Source organism: Sus scrofa, chromosome 13 (assembly GCF_000003025.6).
Source record: "Sus scrofa isolate TJ Tabasco breed Duroc chromosome 13, Sscrofa11.1, whole genome shotgun sequence".
Classification (NCBI taxonomy): Eukaryota; Metazoa; Chordata; class Mammalia; order Artiodactyla; family Suidae; genus Sus; species Sus scrofa.
The window spans coordinates 96,908,278-96,926,218 of NC_010455.5; the positions used below are offsets into that span (position 1 = coordinate 96,908,278).

General features: G+C 45.3%; 1 long non-coding RNA gene across 2 annotated transcripts; it reads left to right on the top strand.

The window, feature by feature from the left end:
• Positions 6,756 to 13,076, top strand: LOC106505729. 2 transcript variants are annotated; one of them, XR_001300410.2, is made up of 4 exons: positions 6,756 to 8,388; positions 8,593 to 8,696; positions 9,450 to 9,978; positions 10,805 to 13,076. It is a non-coding gene; the product is annotated as an uncharacterized LOC106505729 (long non-coding RNA). The 2 variants fall into 2 exon arrangements; XR_002337734.1 differs by having other exon boundaries at positions 6,756 to 8,696.

Consider the following 17,941-nt stretch of genomic DNA (forward strand, 5'->3'; position numbering starts at 1 on the left):
TGGAGGGCCTGAGGGCTGTGCCGGGGGCTGGCCAAGGCTGCGTGGTGCTTCCGGAGGGAGAATGAGGCCAGCTTTCTTCTTTTTGTTGCATTTACCTTTTTTTGGAATAACAGGCCACATATTTCCCTTTCAGCTTTTCATAGTTTCCTCTTTGTTTGCTATGGTAACATTAATATTTAGTCGAGAATCTTGCCATTTTTACACAGTATTTAATAGGGAAAAGAGTTTTCACCTAAAATGTAAATTATCAAGTTCCTCCTGGGACCAGAACTAAATAAGATTGGGTCCAGTCATTGGTAATTTTGTGTGAGACCTAATTTGTTTTTAGGAAAACTCACTTTGAGTGCATGTATTTAGAAGGATCTCAGCATCATGAGATGCTAGGAGTGGAAGAAACCTCAAGAAATGCTCAGGTTCAGTTTTGTCTGGTCCAACAGACAAGCTCTGGTCATCACCATTTCACATGTGAGACCATTACATTTCTGCACATTTCAGACAGAGAATAAGCCTATACTAAATGGCAGGATTTTTTTTATGGGATTCCCTGGCCAAGGGGTACACTGCTTCAGATTATCCAAGTGCTTCTGCTCAGAGTTGATTGTCCAGATATCAAGGGGATATGCTTAGCAGGATGTCAGTGTGTGTGTGTGTGAGACTGCAGGCCTAAAGGGTAATAAGGAGCTACCAAATCCAAGGTTTATAGGGGTGGGGTGTCCTTATCTCTACTGACCGAGGGAGCAGAGCAGTGAGATCTCCTGGAAGCAGCTGTGGGGAACTGTTGAGACTGTTAAGTCAGTAGCCAAAGTCCATCTGGAGACAGTATCTGTCCAGGGATTCCCTGGATCCTGGAGCCATTTTCAGAAATTCAGGCTTTCAGCAGAGCAGACAGCTTGGGTAGGGGCAGTGGATCTCCCCAGGCATCCTGCGGGCCTGTGCCTACCAAGAAGTGCACCAGCCCAGAATTTCCTGCATCTGGCTCCCTGTGCACCCTCCCACCCTGGTTCAGAAGCTCTGCCTTGGTTATAGCTTGAACTGAGATGACCTTATGTTTTCCGGTCAAACATGAATCCCTTTTTACTTCAATATCCTCATGTGGGGCTCATTGTCGCATCTTTTGCCCCACTCCAAGGTAGGACCTAACCAGAAAAAAAGCCCTGGTTTTCTTTCTAAGGGACCGCCCTCATTTATCACAGTAAATGAACTATTTCCTCAATACTAGGCCACTTGGTGAGAGTTGCTTTTGTCAGGTCATGAGATGGAGGAAGAAACTGTGAGTAAACCTCAAATCCTTGGCTACCCCATTTCCTAAAATAAGCCTTACGCCTGGTGTCATTAAATGACTTTGGCTGCCTTCTATCTGCCACAAGTGAACTAAATAGACAGATGTATAAAAACAAGATCCTTTCTGTGGGACAACATAAATGCTTTACGAGATCCTTTTATGGCAGCCACTAATCATTTCCTCATCTTTTGTTCAACCCAGGGATGATCCCTTTCTGCTCAGAAGAAAGGCAACTTCCTATACAGGCTTGGATGGAATCCATGGCAGGGAGAGGAAGGTGGTGAGATCATTCCTGGACATGGCTTCTAGGGACTGGCGGTACCTTCCAAGATAACACCATCAGGGTTATAGAGGCCGCTTTCCTCCCACCCTGAAGAAGCCCAGGCTGCCCCACAGGTTTTTGGGCTCCTGGAAATTGGCTCTCTACAAGAAGTCAGTTGTGCATTTGCACTGGAAGTGAGTGCTTGGGGGCAAATGCACAGGCCTCTCACTGGTGAATGTTTCTTTGGAGCAGAAGCACATACACATCAAATCTGCTGTGTGTGACACTTCAGATTTCCTGAGCGTTCTAACACTCGTGGTGGCATCTGTGTTACACCAAGGGTATTTCCACCTTGGGTCCCAAGTCTTCTTGTATGAGTTCCAAAGACTGTGTCCTTGTTCTCAAAAACTGTCTCAGGGGGTCTCACCTTCTTCTTCAGCCTGATCCTCTAAGGTGCTCGATTGCTGCCTAACTAGCCGTCACATCCAGACTTTGAACTGCAAACTCTTCATCAGAATCTTTGTGATGCCCTGAGTGACCTGTTCAGAGCTACCATTGACCAAGTATAGATTCTTGCAAGGTGTTTACGTATGTCTAATTTAATCCTCACAAGGATCCCGTGTTCATTTTACAAGAAAGAAACTCTGTCCACGCTAGCCACATTCACCCACACCTGGTCCACGGAGACCCAGCTAAGGGTAAAAGACCAGACACCCTTGTCTGAGCATCCTTGAAGCACTTGCTGGCTCCCTATGGGTTTGATTTCTTAAGGAAGTTGCTGTTTGAAATTCTAAACCTCCTACTGGGAAAGTGATACTAGGTAGATGAGGAAGCCTTGGGTGTGGCTGGTCTGAAAGAGCAAACAGCCCAGGGTGGGGAACAGTCGTGGGAAGTCCCAGCCAGCTGTGCCAGTAACTCAGCTTCTATTTACCCAAGAGAAGCTGCAACCTAGGTTTTGGGTTCTGTTTTATGTAGGAAATCTTCTAGTCTTAAATGTTGGCAATTGATTAAAAAATAAATCAAAAAAAAAAAAAAAAAAACAAAGGGGGAGTTCCCGTCGTGGCGCAGTGGTTAACGAATCCGACTAGGAACCATGAGGTTGCGGGCTCGGTCCCTGCCCTTGCTCAGTGGGTTAACGATCCGGCGTTGCCGTGAGCTGTGGTGTAGGTTGCAGACGCGGCTCGGATCCCACGTTGCTGTGGCTCTGGCGTAGGCCAGTGGCTACAGCTCCGATTCGACCCCTAGCCTGGGAACCTCCATAGGCCGCAGGAGCGGCCCAAGAAATAGCAAAAAGACAATAAATCAATCAATCAATCAATCAATCAATCAATCAAACAAAACTTGTTTAACAGCCTGCAAGCAGAATAATACATTTGGGACCTGGTTTGAAACTTCTAGATTAGGCTTTTCTTGAGATATAAAAATTCAAACATGGTTTAGCACAGGACCCATTCTTTTTTTTCATGCATGTATTAAGAATGTATTAAAATCCGCAAAATTCAGAACAAAGTTCTAAAAAATATATATGCTTAGGATTTTTGTCACTAAGTTTATTTTCCATATTATATTACATCCTATTAATATGACCATTTACACAGTGCACTGAGATGGAGGATATTATCCAATTTATTTCTCACAAGGCAGCTGTGAGGTAGATGCTGTTACCTTCACGGGTACAGACAGGAAAACTGAGGCTGAAAGAAGCTAAGTCACTGACCTGAAGCCCCAAGACCACACACTGACAGCCTGAAACTCAGACGCATCTTCCCAACTCTGTTATTTTCATTCAGTTAACTTTGAGTTTAGTTTCTTCCACCAAGACTACAATACCAATACCTATTCTTCACTCCAAGCCATATTTTTTTTCCCAAGTCAGCACTAGCATTAGGTAGAGAAGAAGTCATAAACTCCCCCCTTTCACCTAGCACTTAACTTTTTTTTTTTTAAGAATCCAGTAAGGGAGAGGGTGATGACTCTTCACCTGAGGTTGGGGAGCCTAAGAGTGAGTGGAGTGGGGAGACCTGAGCCCCTGCACTTGTCTGCAACACTGAGTGGAGAGGAGAGGTGCACCAGGTGTGCCTTGGGGAAACAAGTCTGTAGGTTTCTCCAGAGGGTGTCAGGCTTTCCTGGGGTGGAGGTGGGGAGATGAGATCTGCACAGATTCTAACTCTTCATCTTATTGATACTGAATCATAAGTCCAGCAACCTTACTAAATCTGCAGACTGATTTCTCCCCAGTATCCTCTTCTATCAAAAAGATATAACTCAGGCCACTTTGCATATGGAATTAGTTACCACCAACTAATTTGATCCCTCGCTTATCAGTGGCTTATTACCATGGACTAGACTGTGTTACAGCAGGACAGGCCTCCACAGTTGTTAACAACCTTGGTCAGCCCTCAGATTCTATAATCGATTCCTTCTTAAAAGGCCCAAGCCCTTTCGTCCTGCCATGAACATTGCAAAACACCTTTGAACAAAATGTAATCTTTTTTTTTTTCTGCCTTTCAGGGTTACATCTGCAGCATATGGAGGTTCCCAGGCTAGGAGTCCAGTTGGAGCTACAGCTGCCGGCCTACACCACAGGCACAGCAATGCCGTATCTGAGCCTCATCTGCAACTTACACCGCAGCTCATGGCAATGCCAGATCCTTAACTCACTGAGAGAGGCCAGATCTCAAACCTGCATCTTCATAGATACTGGTTGGATTTGTTACCACTGAGCCACAACAGGAACTCACAAAACATAATCATTTTATGAGGCAATGATTACTTCTTGCTAACAATTACATATTAAGAACCCTCCCACTGTTGGTAGGATTGTTTTTCCTCCCATCAATAATTACTTTGTCTTTTTATTTTTATTTTTTTTCAACTTTCTAATTTTATTCTTAAAACATAAAGTAAAGTATACCAGAGGGTAAGAGGAGTAAATATTAGGAAGGGGAGCGGGTGGATAGGGTTTTGGGGGAGCTGATGGGTAGGGCACTTGCAGGGGCGGAGGTGACCTTGGGGAAGATGGTTTTGGAAACTGGCCCAGGGTTCTTGCAAGAGCCAGCACAGGACCTAGTATGGGGGCGCTGGAGCAATCAGTGCAGGCTCTCCCTGCAGGGCTGCTGAATTTTCCTAAGGCCCTTGGTCTCCTGCAGGAGCTGGTATAATGTTTCCCTCCAGCGGAGGTAAATGCACATCAGTGCCTGGGGCTGCCAGCAGAGCAGCTGCAGGTTCTCCCTGTAGGGGTGGTGAGTCCCCATGTGAACCTGAGCCTCCAGCAGGAGCAGCTGGTGGGATGTTATTTGTGCGACCACTGTGGAAAACAGTATAGAGGTGTCTCAAAAAACTAAAAATAGAACTACCATATGACCCAGCAATTCCACTCCTGATTATATGTCCAAAAAAACACATGCACCTCAATGTTCATAGTAGCATTATTTATAATTACCAAGATATGGAAGCAACCTAAATTTCCATCAACAGATAAATGGATAAAGAAGATGTGTTTTATATGTACAATGGAATACTACTCAGCCATTAAAAAAGAATGAAATTTTGCCATCTGCAGTTCCATGAATAGACTTGGAGGGCCCTATGCTACTAAGGGAAGTAAGTTAGACAAATACTGTATGATATCACGTATATGTGGACTCTGAAAAATACAACAAACTAGTGAATATACCAAAAAAGAAGCAGACTCACAGATACAGAGAACAAACTAGTGGTTACCAGTGGGGAAAGGAAAGGGGGGAGGGGCAATATAGGGGTAGTAGATTAAGACGTACAAAGTATTAGGTATAAAATAAGGGGAGTTCCCACTGTGGCACAGCAGAAACAAATCCGACTAGTATCCATAAGGACATGGGTTTGATCCCCAGCCTCGCTCAGTGGGTAGAGGATCCAGCGTTGCTGTGAACTGTGGTATAGGCTGACAGCTGTATCTATGATGCAGTCCCTAGCCTGGGAACTTCCACATGCCATGGTATAGCCCTAAAAAGCATAAATAAATAAATAAATAAATAAATAAATAAATAAACAAATAAATAAATAAATATAAAATCCTAAAAAATAAAATAAGCTACAAGGATATATTGTACAACATGGAGAATATAGCAAATATTTTATAATAACTATAAATGGAGTATAACCTTTAAAAACTGTGAATCATGGAGGTCCTACTGTGGCACAACAGGATCAGAAGAGTCTTGGGGAGTTCCCGTCATGGCGCAGTGGTTAACGAATCCGACTAGGAACCATGAGGTTGCCGGTTCGGTCCCTGCCCTTGCTCAGTGGGTTAACGATCCGGCGTTGCCGTGAGCTGTGGTGTAGGTTGCAGACGTGGCTCGGATCCCAGGTTGCTGTGGCTCTGGCGTAGGCCAGCGGGTACAGCTCTGATTTGACCCCTGGGCTGGGAACCTCCATATGTCGCGTGAGCGGCCCAAAGAAATAGCAAAAAAGACAAAAAAAAAAAGGGTCTGGGAGCCCTGGGACTCAGGTTCGATCCCCAACCCCGAACAGTGGGTTAAGGACCCATCTGGTGTTGCCGAAGCTGCAGCTTGGATCTGATCCCTGGCCTGGGAACTCTATTCTCGGCCAAAAAAGAAGAAAAAAATGTGAATCACTATATTATACACCTGACTTATATAATATTGTACAACTTCTGAGGGTTTGCTGGCCATCTTTGTGTAGACACATCATCCCCATCTCTGCTTCAATGTTTATATTGCATTCTCCCTGTGTGCATGTCTGGGTCTAAATTTCTGCTTTCTGTAAGGACACCAGTCATATTGGATTAGGTGCCCACGTTATGGCCTCATCTAAACTAATTACCAAGTTTCCCGGTGGTCTCATGATTAGGACTTGGTGTTTTCATTGCTTCAGCCCGGGTTTAATCCCTGGTCTGGGAACTGAGATTCCACATCAAGCTACTGCACTGTGGTTCACATCAAGCAGCTGCATCAAGGAGTTTCCATTGTGGCCCAGCAGAAACAAATCTTGACTGGGATCCTTGAGGACAGGTGTTTGATCCCTGGCCTCACTCAGTGAGTTAAATATCCGGCATTGCTGTGAACTGTGGTGTGGATCGCAGACATGACTCAGATCTGGTGTTGCTGTGATTGTGGTGTAGGCCAGCAGCTGCAGCTCTGATTTGACCCCTAGCCTGGGAACCTCCATATGCTGAGGGGTTGGCCCTAAAAAGCGAGAAAAAAAAAAAAAAAGCTACTGAATCAAGCTACTGTGGTAAGTTAAGGAAAAAAATAAACCAATTACATCCACAATGACCCTATTTCCAAATAAGTTCATATTCTGAGGTCCTAGGAAGTAGAACTTCAGCATTTTTGGAGAGACACAATTCAACCCACTTCAGGAGACTCAGGGGTGGCTTATAGCATCTGCTAACAGCACAACATATTTTTGAAGAATTGTGCTTTGTCTTTAAAATTTATGCAAATTAAACACAATTCCATTGTTCCATTACTATTCCATATAAAACATTTCTCAAAAAATCTGTGAGTAAAATTAGTAATTCAGAAAGCTGCTCCATGTTTATCCTGGGGAACTGGGACCCTGCATCTCTTTATATCTGTAGAGGATACCTAACACCAAGTGTGAAAGCCCCTGAAAGCAGAGACACCAATAAGGAGGAAAAGGCACATTTAAGCTAAATGAGCATGAAGAATATTGACTTAGACAGGGCTTAAAAAGAAGTCATGCGAACTAGATACACAGAGAAAAGACAGAACATCCCTGACAAAGATTTCTGACCAACAAAGCAGACCAGGGTGGAAACAGCACTTGCAGAGAGCCCTGTTGCAACCACATGGCCTTTTTTTTCCCTCCTCTCTTTCCTTTTGAACAGAAATCGGCATCACACAGCACTGTTCCCCATCACAATGGCTTTTCAAGAACATGCTTTTGAAGTACAGGTGCCATGGGGACAAAGATGATGGTTGTGGTAGTAATAGGCTTTGTAACACACTGATCAGATTCATATTTTTCTATTATAGTAAATGTGCCTCCAGTAATGGAACTTAGCAGCAACACTAACCATGGCCATACTGTTCTTTTATTTCCTAAGAAATAACATTTTCAAAAGTGACAAAGGACTCTGACAAAGGCCTAGCAATGGGAGTGAGAATGACTCAAGTAGGGTTAGCTTATTGCCCTACTTGGTTTGTGACAGAAAAGTGGGTTGAGTTGATGCATTTCCACATCCTGGGGACTTACTGCCAGGCCCCTATAGCTGCACCCCCACCAGGATCCAAGCTGGAGAGACCCTCTAATGGACAGGGCTCCAAAGACAGCACCAGAAATCTTGATGTCATGGAAAAAGAGGTGGCTTTCTGCTTTCCTTGGTTAAAACATGGGGACCACAATGTTCTTTTCCTTCTCTGCCCCTCTATTAGGAGAAATACGAACCTCACAAAGACATTCCCAGTCTCTTAGGAGAAACGTCTATCAAAGTTAGACTCTAGTCTTTTTTCTTTTTTTTTTTTTTCTTTCAGTTTCTGTGTTTTGGCCATGCCTGTGGCATGTGGAAATTCTGGAACAAAGGATCGAACCCGAGCTGTTGCTGTAACCACACTGGATCCTTAACCCTCTATGCCACCAAGGAACTCCTAGACTACAGTCAAGGAGAAGACATATCCCACAAGATGTGTGGCCAAGTGACAAGCCTGGAGAAAAATAACACCTGACCCAGGGTTATTATTCAGAGCAGCCAGGAGGCTTCAGCTCCACTCAGGAGAAACCCCCATTAAGCCCTGTTTTCTGGAAGCTGTGCACAGAATGCCAAGGTGTTAGCAAACACAGTGGCCAGACCCTTGAGGAAAGCACGTAACAGAGGAAGGTGATCCTCAAGGGGAGGATGAGGGGATCCAAAGAGCCAGAGACTGCAGGGGGCGATCAGCCCTCTTTAGTGGGTGATCACTCCCCTGGAGTAGTGGGGACTATTTCCATCTCTAGGAAGATGATCTTCCCAAAGAGAATAGCTCATGAGATTACCCATCTCCCTCCATCCTGATTCCCCATTACAGCTATTGTGGTTTTCCAGGCATCCTGATAATGGGAGGCACGCTGTCTACTGGAGAGGTGAATGCTCCGGAGGGGTAACTGCCACTTGGCCTCAGGACCTGACACGTAAATGAAGCAGAAACTGTAAGTGATGTCTAAAGACTGTGCACATCTTTTGGCTCTCACTGTCCTCTCAGATCCCAGGTGACTCCCTCCCTCCCTCCCCGCTAGCCCATAAGGGTCATCCCTTGGCAGCTGAGACAGACAGAAGGGGCCAGGCACCCAGCCAGGGCCTGGAGCCCATGGCCTGGGGGCCCTGCATGCCCTCTGGACCATATTCATGCTGCCTGCCCTGCTTCCAAACCCTGAGAAGAGCTTTGGTGAGATATGCATTTTAAAACAATTTGGTCAGGTTTATAGCCTAGTTTCTGGTGAGTTTGTTTTATAGGAATTATTGCCCTAATGGCTTATTATTTCCCAAGGACAAGATAAAAATCTAGTTTTTGCCCAAAGGGAAGGAGCAAATCCCCAAGCACAATAACAGCAGAGTCCAGGGCAGGACAGCAGGCAGCCCTGCTCAAAGCCTCCCTCAGCTGCCTCTTCTAGCCACTCATCATGTGCCCCTCAGAGTTTGCTAAAAGCCAGTGGGATTCCTAAAACAAGATGGGATCAAACCACAGAAAGCAGGGCCCAGCCCAGTGGTATTAATGGAGGAAATAATGGCCCCTCAGGGGGAAAAAAGGGCAAAGAGGTGAAGTACTGTGTAATTTAAATGCATTTTGGCCGACTCTCCCCGAAAATGGCTAGGCCAGAACACCATGCTGGTGACATTTTAGAAAACCAAATAACCCCCAAAGAAAGGAAGAAATGCTGATTACGATCATTCTTTCCCTCCAGCCTTTATCCCTTAGGCAGTGGCTCCCAACCAGCCTGTTTGCCCCTCCCCTGAAAGGGGACATGTGACTATACCTGGAGATGGTTTTAGCTGCCACAGCTGTGGAATGCTCTCATCGTCTAGAGGGGTAGAGATGAGGAATGCTGTTAAATATCCCACAACGCACACAACAGAGAATAATCGCAGAAGGTCAAAGAGACACTACTGATAAACCTCGCCTTCAGAGAATGAACTCCTGATCTCTCACTAACTCACCTGCCACTAAACCAAACAAAATGTTGATGGGCTTGATGGTGACCAAGAACATATAGCAAGTCCTGGACCATCAAATAATTTGAAGAGGAGCAGTGGCCAGCTCTAGTGATGCGCTTCTCTGATTATATGCATCATCATCTGAAATCTGTTAAGCATCTAGCCTCTCACTATGTCATCATCAAGTGATTGGCAAAGGGAATTCAGCGGAACCTCTGTCCTCTTAAGAGTTTATGATATGAGATGGAGAGTAATGACTAGGCAGCACTTTATATAAAGGTGAGATGGACAAATAAAGGGAAAATCAGGCCACACCGATTGTACAGGCTGGGAGCTGAGTATATCCCAAGAAACAGAAGGAGGGTAGAGTTATCACCATAGAGGAAGGTGGCATTGAAGGGATGAAAGAGAAAGCCTGCAGAGTGTCCTTCGGAGCCTTCATTAATTCACACTCTCACTAAAGTGTCCACTGTGTGCCTCCAGGCAGGCAAAGATACAGAGGCACAGGCCCCATGCTCCAAACACTCACAGTCAAATCAGAATGGTAAGATTCATAACCAAAATACAAAAGCAAAATACAAAAGTGTCACTTTGAAAGGTGCAGCAAGTAGATGTTATAGTGTTCCGTGAAGGGTGTGATGCCCATATGTGGTAGAACTTGCACTTGATCTAGGCCTGGAGCCTGGGTGCCGTGGAGCCGGCAAGGGGTGGGAGTGGGGGGTTTTGTGCTGAGCCTCAGGGCCCCAGAGCAGGGTTGCAGGCTGGGGGTTAGTAACCGTGCTGACAAGAATTTCTGCAAAGGGGGTGCTGACTTAGGGTATTTGTTCTGGCTTTTCTTTTGGCCATTCAACAAAACTCTCTGTGCTTCAGTTTCTCTCTCCTTCCCATTTCCAAGCAATGAAGACCATACTTACTAGGAACCATAGTCAAGATGATCAACATCGGTGAGGCTTAAGGGAGATGCTAGTGGTTCTAACTCACAGGGCACCCTTGTTGTTCTCTTTCACATGCCTCTGACCTCACTCAGCAACAACAACTCAGAACACTACCCAGGGCAAAGGTCATATGCTTTGAAGATGTACTAATATTTCATAAACTTTTCCAGGACCAAATCTCTACCAGAGCTGCAAACAAGCAGTCAGATGGATTGCCCTGTGAGCTTTCTCCTCTACAATGAACCCACAGAAAGGTCAGCAGCCGGACACAGAAAGAGGAGAAGGATCCTGAATAAACACAGACAGTTTAATCAACCGTGAAGAAATCCAAGAGTTGACTGAAAGTGCTTTGTCGGGAAGAGAAGCGAGGCCCCTGCCCTCAGAGAAAGGCGAGGAAGGTTGGAGGTCATTTAGCAGCAGAGATGGCCGCTGACCACAGAGGCCACCACAGAGGCACTAAGAGCCTGGTAAGGATGTCACTGGGGAGACTCAAAAGCCAAAGGCCAGGGGGTGGAGAGGGTAGGGTGGAAAGTGGCATTTGAGTATTTTCCAAAGAACCCAGCAAATAAACGTTCCCTAGAAAGAAGATGAAAACTTAGCTCAATGAGAAGGGAAGGTTGTGTTTTAAAACCACTCTTATTACTTAAGAGTTGGTTGCTCCTTCAAGCTTCTGTCCATCAAGTCTGTCATTTCTGATTCCAGACTCCTCAGGGAATTTTAAAGCCTGGTTTATTAGAATTACATCTATGTCCTTTAATTGCATCTAAAAAAATCAAGGTCAAACTATGTTGATGTGTGAAAGAGAATTTCTGTGAATGAGGGCTGACTCTCAGGCCCTGGCCCTGTAATTACTTTCTTTGTAAACCTGAATACCCAATCAGAAGGGTGTCTTCTCAACATTTTTTGTTGTATTTATGAAACACCTTTAAATAATGGAATATGGAACCTCCAGCAACATCTGTGTCCAAATATATCCAAGACTGTTTATGTTTTTAATTGAAAATCAAACCATTTTAGACCAACTAATCTATGGTATCATTGAAATGCATATTTTTAGAAAATTCTTGAGACTTTTGCAAACCATTAAAGTAGCTTGACATCACGCTTTATCTTTATAAGATTCTTCTCAGCTGTGATTGCTGTTGGAATGAAATCAGGGATAGCATTCAAAAAAGTCTATAGCCTGAAAAAGTTTGCAGAAAAAATCTGATTCCATTAGAAAAACCATTTCTTTTACGGTGGTTTTACCAATTTTCCATTGGCTCATATAATATGGTTGGTTTATTCTCATTCCAATTAAAGATGCAATTCATTAGAGTCTTTAACTTCATTAAAGCAAAGTCTTCTATTAATGTTATCAAGCATTGATGGGCTTCAAATTGGACATTCTAAGCAGGCAGGAAAACAACTTTCAAACCCTCTGATTCTGTATGAAGCATTTCTACACAAGGACTTACATTTCTGTGGTCTCGCCTGGTAAAATGTTTATTCCTTTATGCTCAGTCTCATTCATTTGATTCCTGGGTCTACGGGCCTGATAAGTTGTATAGAAGAATAATTTGTGTAGGAGGACAGTTGTGCTACTTATATTCAATCATTTAGGATTAGGAAAAATTTAAACCAATTAAGAATTCCCATCATCAGGAGTTTCTTAGAAGGAAATGACTTTTTAAGGCATATGGGAATTATCAAGAAAATCATTTTCCCTTGAGATGATGTGTTGAGTGTTGGGCAGAATAGCAAGAGGAAACGGTAATTCCCACACAAGGAAATAATTGCTATTTTCAAGGCTGGATAAAATGGGTATATTTCCCCCATGTACCTTTTCATTTTAAAAAGTAATGGAATTCGGGTACATCTTGATTATTTAGGATAATAAAGGATACATGAGGCCTGGATAGAAAAACCACAAATGGTGAGTAAAATAAGACAAACAGGGATTACTTTTTTCTGTTTATTAACACTCACACCAAGCTGTGTACTTGGTTACCATGGTCTCATGGTATCTCATGTCACAGGCTACACCATATAAAATCACAGAGGCCACCGACAGGCAGGAAGAGAGGCCTGGGCTTGTCGTCTGAGTAATACAAACAGCCCAGTGTGTCAGATGGTAGCCTGGGTGCACTGAGGCCTGATGTGCCCAGCTCAGGAGGGGCTGGTGACCACCTCATCTTTTCTCCTGCCTCTGCCTTCCCCCTAGTGGACAGCTGTGGGAAAGCGTCGTAGTTCCCCTGGGCATCTTTATGAAGGGCTGAGATCTGGCACCCCTGAGAGCTGTCCTCCCCAAGCCCTGTTCCCAGGCCCTCTTGGTCAGTTTTCTGGAGAACCAGGGCTCTGCCTGGTATGCGCTGAAATCTCCTTATGATAAGCACCATCATTTCCTGTGTCACTTCCTCCATTTTCATCTACCTCTGCCCACCTTGTCCCCAGGTGGCCAGCATCTTCCCTTGTGCAATCCCCAGGAGACCTGCCTATTCTAGAAAAGACAAATTATTCCTTTTTTCGGTCCTGCAAACTGTTGAGAACCGACACAATAATGTGCTGCTGAACTTGTCTTCACTGTAGGGGCCTCTTACGCCTCCTGTACATCCCTATAACCATTCATTTATTCATCAGATACCTACTAGGTACTGCACCCTGTGCCAGGCCCTGGAGACACAGAAGAAACTGGGCCAAGGTTCCTGCATGGAGGAGTGAACAGCACAGAGAAGTGACAGTTCCTCCATCAATTGCCATGTGATGACGTTCACACCACTAAAAAGACAACAGCGCTGTGCTGTGGGAACAAAGGGAGTGGAGGCAGAGGCTTTGGGGTTTGTTGTGGGTTCTTGTCACAGCAAGGTTAGCCCAACAACTGCTTTGTTCTAATGACTCAGAAAAATAAATGAGGCTGGCACAGGCCACCCTGACACCACACACCTCTAGAATACCCTGGCTGCGCTGCATATTTTCATCCCTGGCGAAGTCACAGTGTTCTGACTATCCCAGCCTGTGTGGATGCTGCTAAGAGGAGGCAGACATCACCATGAGCTCCCTTAGATGACGCACTGCTTGATGTTCCCACTGTGGCAGCCCTCGGCTCCTGCCAACACTCTGCTCTGCTTTGCTCACTTCAAGCCTCCCTTACTTTTGCTGAGGCCCTATTTTCCTCATCGCTGATTCACAGATATGGGAGACCTAGAAAGAAAAAAAAGGGTAATTATCTCAAATGACTCAGGAGCCCTCTTGGACCCTGTGATCTGTATATAGACTTGCATTGTAAAAGCTGAGGGTAATAATATTGTCATCTGTGTAGGAAAAGCTGGAAGAAAAACAGATCAACATTATGCTGAACTCCTAGCTCCTAGCAAAAATTAGTGTAGAGATGATGAATTCTCAGCCTGTGGCCTGACAGCTGAATATCTCATCGAGGGATGAAGGTGCCTGTAAAGAGTCCCAAAAGAGGAGGAGTTCCCGGGTTGAGGGCCGCATTGCTCATCTCTCTCTCTGCCCCCCCTTTCCCCCTCTCCCTCTCTCCTCTCTCTCTGATGCAATAAACGTTTATGGTATGAATGGCTGCCACCTCCGGTCCCGTCAGGCCCCCCGTGGAGGAAACCCAGTTTGAGAAATGAAACTAACTGGCCGGCCCTAGACCCCTAGAACATGATTTAAGATTCATGAACAAAGAGGAAATGACTTGTCTGCTACAAAACTGCTGAGAACGATGACAATCAAGGAAGGATGGGAATCACCTATAAGAGAGGAAAGGCGAATGGACTGTCGCTCCACTTCAGGCTAACGAGTTGGGGAGTGGGGCGGCGGGGGAGGTGAGACGGAGGACAAATCACCTCCTGGTCTTGGCTGGGGGAGGAGGCGCAGTAGCACTAGCGGGGTCCTCACAGCGACAGAGGCGGCCATTGCGCCCCCAGCGGAGAAGGGTGGAGCAGCAGAGAGTGCCTGTGATATGGGCTGTAGGACTGCGCTGGGCTGGCCAGACTTGTGGATCCCCTAAGAGGCACCCCCCTCAAGGTCTCTGATCCCACCACAGCCCTTCCCACCCTCTGGCAGAGGAGAGCTGGCGCGAGTCCCCGAGGAGGCAGAGCGTGTGTACTGGATGGGGTGGAAGAGGTGAGAAGACAGAGCCAAAAATCTTGGGAATTGACCTGAAATCCTTGGTTTTCCCTAAGGCTGTTGTGGCCTGGAGGAAGGGAAATTACATTATAACTATAAATATTGTGCACTCTGCACATTTTGTAATTAGTCTAAAGAAACTCCTGCAGCCTGTTTTAGGATTGTGTACATTCAAATTATCTTCCTGTGTCCTAGCTCTGGGTTCCATACAATCCTTATTCTTCCTGCATTTCTGTTTTTCTTCCATTTACCCTTAATAGCACCCATAATTCATTCGTTTTTCTCAGCAAATATTGATTGAATGCCCACTCTTTGCCAGGTCATACTAGGAACCAAGAATAAAATGTCAGCAAAACAGACATGGCTCCTGCCCTCATGCAACTTACACAATAGAAAAGGAGATGACCTTGATCAAATACCCATGCAAATTAACATGACATTGCAATGTGTGATGCCCTGAGTACATAACAAGGGGTTTGACTTAATATGGGATGTCCGGGAAATCTCCAAGGAATTGATGAGTCAAATGAAATCTGAAGAAATAGGATTAACTAGAGCAGGAGGGTCCTGTGCATCTCTGTAGAGAGATGGCACTTGTGTCTTCAAGATTGTGAAAGACATGAGTGTGACCAGAGTACAGACAGTGAGCGGGGCAGGATGCCTGGCAAGACTGGGCTCGAGACAGTCATGTACAGGGAGCCACTGCCACAGTGGGAACATCAAGCAGTGCGTCATCTAAGGGAGCTCATGGTGATGTCTGCCTCCTCTTAGCAGCATCCACACAGGCTGGGATAGTCAGAACACTGTGACTTCGCCAGGGATGAAAATATGCAGCGCAGCCAGGGTATTCTAGAGGTGTGTGGTGTCAGGGTGGCCTGTGCCAGCCTCATTTATTTTTCTGAGTCATTAGAACAAAGCAGTTGTTGGGCTAACCTTGCTGTGACAAGAACCCACAACAAACCCCAAAGCCTCTGCCTCCACTCCCTTTGTTCCCACAGCACAGCGCTGTTGTCTTTTTAGTGGTGTGAACGTCATCACATGGCAATTGATGGAGGAACTGTCACTTCTCTGTGCTGTTCACTCCTCCATGCAGGAACCTTGGCCCAGTTTCTTCTGTGTCTCCAGGGCCTGGCACAGGGTGCAGTACCTAGTAGGTATCTGATGAATAAATGAATGGTTATAGGGATGTACAGGAGGCGTAAGAGGCCCCTACAGTGAAGACAAGTTCAGCAGCACATTATTGTGTCGGTTCTCAACAGTTTGCAGGACCGAAAAAAGGAATAATTTGTCTTTTCTAGAATAGGCAGGTCTCCTGGGGATTGCACAAGGGAAGATGCTGTGATGTGTTCAAATGTGCATTGTACAAAGATTGCTCTGGGTGCAAGAGCTTGGAAAGAGTCATAAGTGAGTGCCATGAGCCCCGTTAGGAAATTATTACAGGTGAGTTCAAGACTAGGAGAAGAGCCACGGAGGAAAATAAGGGAGAAGATTCTCCATAGGAAGCAGAGTTGTCGGGATGTTGTGATGGGGTAGAGAGGCTAAGTATTCCACATCTGTATGATTTTCCAACAGTCTCCCCTGCTATGAGCCTTTCTCTTCATGGGCTAGATTGCCATCTGAGATACAAATACAACTTCCCCCTCTTCCAGCTTTGTCCCTAAGGATACCTTCATGGTTTCTTTCTAAGCTCCCTCTAAAAATGAAGAGAAGGAAGGTCCCTGATGCCTGGAACATATCAACTCAAAGATCATGGGTTGAAATGATAACAACTCAGATTATACAAATTATGAACTGAAGGGCCAGGGATTGATAGCAGACCAAGAGAGCTTTATGGTACTGCAGGTTGCTACAGCATTGTATTTGCTGATTGAGGGCTTGAAATTCATGTGTTGTCCGATTAATCAAAGTATTCTTCTACCACAGGCTTAGAGGATGCTGTGTAAGATTCCTGCATCAGCTGTGGGGTAGAGCCATCCACCACATGTCCTCTTCTGCGTAGGATCCTTGTTTCTGCAAAACAGTCATTGATCCATTCCAGGAATGGTGTCTTATCACCATGCTGTGCTAGGTTCCAGGGATCAAAAGATGAATAAAGGTTTTCTGCCCTGCAGGACTTATAGCTTAGCCTGACTGCCAATCAGCACAGGATGGCACAGCACAGCGTGATGTACTACAGCACAGGCACAGGCAAAGCCCAAGGTAGGGGACAGGCTCTCTTACCAGCAGAGTTAGGAAGGTTTTATAGAAGGCACATCTGAGCCAGGTGTCAAAGGTGAGCAGAAATTTATAGAGAGAAGAGGAGACTGGTTGTTTCAGGCAGAAGAAACAGTTCACATAAAGACGCATAGATACCTAAGAGTAAGGGTGGCCAAAAAATGGCCCCAGAGGTGATGGTAAGGGCTGTAGTGACAGATGAGACTGGAGACAGATCTCTGTGTGGGAAGGAGGGAGCAGTGGAGGCTCTTAAATACCTGATTAAGGAAAATTAGTGTTAACATTAGTGTTTCTATTGTATAACAAATTACTCCAAAACTTAGGTGCTGAAAACAACAAATATGTATTATCTCACAGTTTCTGTGGGTCAGGAATCTGGACAGAGCTTAGTGGTCCTCTGGCTCAGGGTCTCACAGGCTACAATCAAGGTGTCAACCAGACCTGCAGTCATCTCAAGGTTCCACTGGGGGAGGATCACCCTCCAGCCTCATTCACGTGGCTATTAGCCAACCTCAGGTCCTCACTGGCTCCTGGCTGGAGACATCAGTTCCTGGCCACGGGGAGGCTCATGACATGGCAGTTGGCAAAGAGACAGAGTTGGAGAGAGAGAGAGAGATGTACAAAAATACATCTTTTGTAATCTAATCTCAGAAGTGATATCCCATCACTTTTGTCATTTTCTGTTTGTTTAGAGGGTCATTAGGTCCAGCCCACATGTGAGGACATTCACTCAGAGTGAATGCTAGTAGGTGGTGATCATCGGGCCATTATGGGCTGCCTACCACATATACCATAGCTATTTCAGGCATGATCCCAGCATTATCTCATTCTGCATAAATTATAGAGAAAGACATATAATTTCACTGCGTATTAGTTTGTTTTTGTCGATGGGTACACTCTGGTCCCCAGGAACCCTGAAGAACAATGTGCTTCATTTCACGTCTCCCCCTAAGGATTTTATACAACCCACTTGGCACTCA